The following is a 6569-nucleotide window of genomic DNA, read 5'->3' as shown; positions in this document are numbered from 1 at the left end:
ATATACACTTTTTAGATACAGAGGTTAAGTTTTGACCAGTGGATACTCTCCTGCAACCGAAACCCTAACGATCTAGAATATTTCTGTTATGCCCAGAATTCGTGATCCCCAAAGACCACCAGGGAGCCGAGTCCGATGCAAAAGCAAAGAGCCTTTACTCAAGCTAGCCCGAGCTCAATCCCCTACCTGCACCGACGCAGCGGTGAGATACCGGAGAGAAAGAGAGCGAGTTTCAAAAGCACAAAGGTTTTATAGGGATCATGGTCTTAGCCGATTGGCTGGGGAAGGGTCGTGGACCCAGCCGATTGGCTGCCAAAGTGTGGTCCCAGATCAGCAATTATCAGCGTCACCTGGAACTTGTTAAAAATGCAAATGTTGGGCCTGGTGGTCACAGACCTACTGAATCAGAAACTCCCGGGGTGGGGCTCAGCAATCTGTGTTTGAACGTCTTCCAGGAGATTCTGATGCACCTGAAGTTGAAGAACCACTGTGTCTGAGGATCTCTGACATGTTTGGCCTCAGTGTATACAGAACGGTTCTCACTGGTCACCTATGAACCATTGGCTGTCAGCCTTGCTGTGCTATATAAATACCTAGCACCAAACACCATCCCCAGAGACTCTGATTAATTGGTTTGGGGAGGGGTAAAATGCTCCCAGGTCATTCTAAGCCTGGACAGGGTTGAGGGCTTCTGCCTCTGGCCCCTACCTGAGAGAAGCCCTCCCTCTTCTACTCACACTTTCCACGCCTCTCACACTCCCCTTACTCCCACCTCAGACTTCGGAAGAATGCATCAATCGGTAGCCTGCTTTCTTAGAAAACGTAAGTTACTCAAGGGGAGGAGCTGTTCTGAGGTTTGAGCAGGAACTTCTTTCTGTGGCCATGTTGGGGACATAGTCACTAGTCAGCCTGCCTAGGTCTGCTCTCTCAACTTGTATCGCTCTAGAAAGCTTTCTCATGATTCCTGCCACTCAATCCTCTTCCTCCTAACCTGCCCTGCCCCCAGGAAACCACTATTCTGATTTCTACCCTCATGCACAGAGTGGTTTTGCTTGTTCTTCACACTCACTAGGCAACCCTTATTAAATGTAATATTTATTAATATTATACATTTATTATATTGTGAAACATGCTTTGAAAATGCTAGGTCATTCCTTTTTAGTTTTAATGGATTTTCATATCCATTATCTGATTTAATTCAAAATAATAAGCATACTGTAGGCGTCAAATGAATGAGTGATTCAAAAGGTGGTTGCTATAGGAATTGAGATGAAAACATGTCACTTAGGGTTTAAGTTGGGACAGCTTCCCAGTGGTTATTAGCCAAACTTCACCTGGACCTTCCCGATGGTAGGATGTAGACAGGTGGAGAAAAATGGCAAAGGAGTTCCAGGACTTAGGAACAGGGTGGCAAAGACTTAAGGAAGGCCACATATGTTTTAGATTAGAAGAGCAGCAGCAGAATAAAGCCCTGGGAATAATGCTGCAGTTCACACATCCTAGATCCTGCTCTGGAGCCCTGAGGGCACTGCACTCTGTGACCTGGAGAGGGAGGGACTGCTGTTGGATCTGAGTAAGGTTGGCTCCCTGCATTGGTTTTCTGAGAAGTGTTTCCTCAGCAGGGCTGACGTTACCATAACCTTTTTGTAGGGACTCATGTTGGATTTGAGTTGCTTTTCTCTTCGTACTCAGGGACAATGTATAGCTATTGTTGGAAGAGGTTGTGAGACGACGTGACGGCGGATTGAGACGAGAGGTGGACCCCTGCAAGCGGGGCGCTCCCTACCCTTTCACCCCTCCACGACCTCAGCACGAACGTTCTGCCCCACCGGCCCTCAGCGAAGCAGTCCTCCAGAGCGCAGCCGCGAGTGAGTGAGCACGTGGTGCGCAGACCCTCTGGACGCATGCGCGCCGGCACCCAATTCCTCCCTGGTGTGAGAGCCTCAGACCCTGCTGTGGGAAGTTGCGCGGTTCTGAGGCCTCTGGAAACGCAAGCCTCCTGGGTGAGTTCCCTGCTGCGAAACATGCCACCTGCTCCCGGTGGGAGGGGCTGGCCTCTCGACTCCCTCCCCGCCGTGCACTATGCCAGTTTCTAACTGCACCGTGGAACTCCAGAGATGTGAAATACCAGCTACCAACAAAACTTTCCTGATGTTCATTGCTCTTTTAGTAAATTTTATGGGGAGCGGGGGAGGGAAGCTGCTCACAGCTTTGTGCCTAAATTTTATCGTAGGGGAGATGTTTGCAAAGATTGCTCGTGTCTTGGAAGTGTGAGGAGTCCGGATTTTCCTAGGGCAGTTTAAGGTTTTTTTTTTTTTTTTTGAATTTATTTTTGACAGAGACAGAGTGTGAACCTAAGCTGGGGAGGGGCAGAGAGAGAGAGAGAGGGAGATACAGAATTCCAAGCAGGCTCCAAGCTGTCAGCACAGAGCCTGACGTGGGGCTCGAACTTACGAACTGTGAGATCATGACCTGGGCGGAAGTCAGATGCTTAAGGGACTGAGCCACCCGGCAGTTTCTTTAAAGACCACTGTCTTCTCTAGCCACAGGGCTGTCCTCCCAGAGGTGTGCTTATCTCCCTTCTCTGGGCTGCCCCTTACTCAGACCTCCTTGGGCCTTCAGAGGAAGGAGGTGTTAGGGAGAAAGGGCTGTGGACTGAGAAAATGTACTCTCTACTGGTAGCTTTCTTGGTTCATACCACCTACTTCCCAGAGAATTCCTCTCCAATAGGTGAGTGGGTTTGTTTGTAAGTAATTCATACAGTGGGATCACATCGTTTATGCTGAATCACCGACTCTCACAATTTTGTACAGTGCCTTATATTTGTTTTCCATAATTAAAAATAGTAATAAGAAAAACAAGAGAAATACATACAGACCATACAATGTGGTCAACATTGCATGAAAGAGGTGCTGTCTTAAGTAGCAGCAAAGAGGAAAATGGATACATTGTAGGGTTAATTCTTTTTTTTTTTTTAATATATGAAATTTATTGTCAAATTGGTTTCCATACAACAACCAGTGCTCATCCCAAAAGGTGCCCTCCTCAATAACCATCACCCACCCTCCCCTCCCTCCCACCCCCCATCAATCCTCAGTTTGTTCTCAGTTTTTAAGAGTCTCTTATGCTTTGGCTCTCTCCCACTCTAACCTCTTTTTTTTTTTCCTTCCCCTCTCCCATGGGTTTCTGTTAAGTTTCTCAGGATCCACATAAGAGTGAAACCATAAGGTATCTGTCTTTCTCTGTATGGCTTATTTCACTTGGCATCACACTCTCCAGTTCCATCCACGTTGCTACAAAGGGCCATATTTCATTCTTTCTCATTGCCATGTAGTACTCCATTGTGTATATAAACCACAATTTCTTTATCTATTCATCAATTGATGGACATTTAGGCTCTTTCCATAATTTGGCTATTGTTGAGAGTGCTGCTATAAACATTGGGGTACAAGTGCTGTAGGGTTAATTCTTGATAGAGTAAATATTAGTTGCATTTTTGGCAACTTTCTGCCTTCTACACCCTGTCCATCTGAGCCTTTGTGCCCTTCTATTACTTTCCAAAGTTGTCTGCACCACATTGGTCCTATCCTGTGGTAAGAGCAACAGAGAGAAGACTGTGAGAAGATAGGATGGGTGGTCCTTTCAGATGAAGTTCATGCCCCTCCTTTATCTATTATAGACATGAAAAATAAACATAAAATGATAAAATATTAGAAACTTTCCATATCATGTGTCCTTCTACCCTCATTTCACAGACAAGGGAATAGGCGTTAAAAAAAAGGAAGTGCCTTGTTAAGTTCTCAGTGAGTTATCTGTAGGACCAGAGTTAGCAGTCGGCTTCCTGGCTCCTTCTTTATAGCCCTTTACCCTGTGCCCTGGTGACTTATGAAACAGAGAGGCAGTGGCTGTGTGCATGGTCTTCTACTAGGGGAACATACTATTCCCTCCCTTTGGAACTCCATCTCTCCAGCCTCTAACTAGCTGCCTCCTCCTCCTTTCTTGTCTGAAGTAAAATATGACTTCTTCATAGAAAGTGTCCCTTTTAGTTCCAGGCTGCCTTCCACACTCTTCAGAAGAGGGCTGGCTTTCTTGCTACATGTTATACATCGAATTACCTGTTAACTCTTCTCCCTGCCCTACTGTGAGCTGAACATGGACATAGTGCCTGACACATAGTTTATGTTCAGTGGATATTTGCTGCTTGAATGAATGAATGTGGATTGAGCCCTTAGGTAGACCTGTAGGTTTCAGACACTTTCACAGAAACACATTGTGTATAGCATATAGGCATATTATTGTTAGTTTTTTTTTTTTTTTAATTTGGTTTCTCTTGTTGTTCAGACAACTCTGATTAACTGAAGCAAACATGAAATTTAATGGAAGGATACAGCTAACTCACAGAGAAGGCTGAGGACCAGGCTTGGAAGAAGACAGGAACTGAGCCAGCTCTGGAGGAGCAGAAATGGTAATGACTGAAACAGTCTCTTAGCAGGGAGAGCTGGGTCAGGGACCGTGGCTATAATCAGTGAATTCCTGCTATTTAAAATCTCTACTGTCTCTGAACAAGTTTCATGTGTCAGAGAAGGAGCACACAATTAGCATAAGGTTGAGTCTGCTTTTTGGCCCATTGGGGAAAGAGTAGATTTCTCAAAGAAGATCCTGTTAGGAAAGAGGAGCGAATGCTGAGTGGCTGAGAAGGAAAAGCAAAATAAGACACATGTCCACTCCATATATACATAGAGGGACTGTCTCAAGTCTTTCTGTGCTTTCACAGCCTGGGCGAGGTGTCCCCCAGCACACTGGACACCTCTCACATGGGGGTGCAATTCTGCCAAGATCTCTTCCCCATGAGTGTGTGAGCTCCTGAGGCCTGGCATATAGTTGGTATATGATAAACATGTGCTGAATGAATGAAAGGATGAATTTTAAATAGGTGAGATGGTGATCATCAGAGAGAGGTCTCAGAGAGGATGCCAGAGACAGAGATAATAATGAAGATATAGGCAGTAATAAACATTTGGCTTCAGGTGTATATTTGGTTCTTAATTATATCTCATAACAACCTTCTAAAATAGGAAGGACAGTTATATTCCTTGTGTTACTGATAAAGAAATTAGAGTAAATGAATTTACTCAGAGTCACAAAGCTAATTACTTACAAAGCTGGGATCAGAATACAGGTTGCCTGTCTCCTACCCCAATGCTTGATATAATGGGTTGAATAATTATTTTTAATGTTTTTATTCAAATGTTTGGTGATGGGTGATACGTCAGATGAGTATGGGGTTTTGTAATGGAACAAAAGAAGCTTGAAGACATTTGAAAATAATGAGCAGTCTTGGAAATGAAGCTATTGAGAAGTACCATGTTGATGTGTGTATAGGGTATGAGAGCAGAGAGGGTATTGTTTGTGTGTGTGCAAAGTGGAAGATATAGGGTAGAGATTATCGTGGAAAAAGGACTCTGGGATAGGGAGTAAAGAAATAAGAATGTTGTGAAGTCTTTAAAAGTTCCATGTCATTGCTCCTATTCCTGAATATTTAGGTTTTTTTATTTTTTTAATTGTTGTTGCCATTGCTGTTGAATTATTATATCATAAGGAATTATTGAAATAAATGCCTTTGGTTTTGTATTATACAATGTATACCCCAGCGACAACAGCAACAACAGAAGATGAGAAACAGTTATTGAAAAGAGAAACTTGTGTTCTTGGAGAAACAGTTTATGAAAAGAGTAGACTCATTAAACACACATTCAAGATATTTTAGATTGAGTAGTCCTGTGGTACACAAGTATTGCTGTGGGATGAAAAGCCCTTTAGAGAATACTTATGAATACTCTGAATATGGACACCGGACTTTTGAAGGGGGGGCCAGGAAAGTTTCTTATATACCCACGGCACAGTTCAGGGATCCTACAACTCTCCTGGATTGGGGAAAAGTGGATCTTTGCTGTACTAGCTCATGTGGGTGGGTTACTTCACCATCTTTTGTTGTTAGATGCTGTTGTGGAGGCATAATGTTATGTAAACCCTGCCATCTCCCAGCTTTGGTGGGAGAAACAGGAAGCATTTCAGTTCAAAAGTTTATTTTCCAGTCAACTCGTTCTCAACTCCTTGTTTTAGGTTAGTCTTGTCATCTTCAAGAATTATTTACAAATCTAGATTCTTAGGTTATCTGTGAGGATTAATCTAAGATGGAGAAGGAGCAGTTGACACCTTTGCTTTTTCTAATCTCCATTAGTGACTCCATGCATATCCATGTTGGTGTATTGACTTCCGTATGTGAGAGAAGAAGGGAAATTACTGGAAAGAAACAAGAACCATGACTATGGTTAGCCCTAATTCTCCAGGATCTTAGGACAATAGTATAGAGGTTTTTCAAAAAATTAAAAATACAGCTACCCCCCCCAAAAAAAATAGAGCTACCATTTAATCCTGCAACCCCACTTCTGGGTATATATCCAGAGGAAATAAAGACGGTATCTTGAAGAGACATCTGTACTTCCATATTCACTGTAACATTATTCACAATGGCCATGATATACAAACAACCTAAGTGTCTGTTGAGG

This window comes from Panthera pardus, unplaced genomic scaffold, assembly GCF_024362965.1.
Source record: "Panthera pardus isolate Hobbes unplaced genomic scaffold, ASM2436296v1 HiC_scaffold_15, whole genome shotgun sequence".
NCBI lineage: Eukaryota > Metazoa > Chordata > Mammalia > Carnivora > Felidae > Panthera > Panthera pardus.
This window is presented reverse-complemented; position numbering follows the sequence as displayed.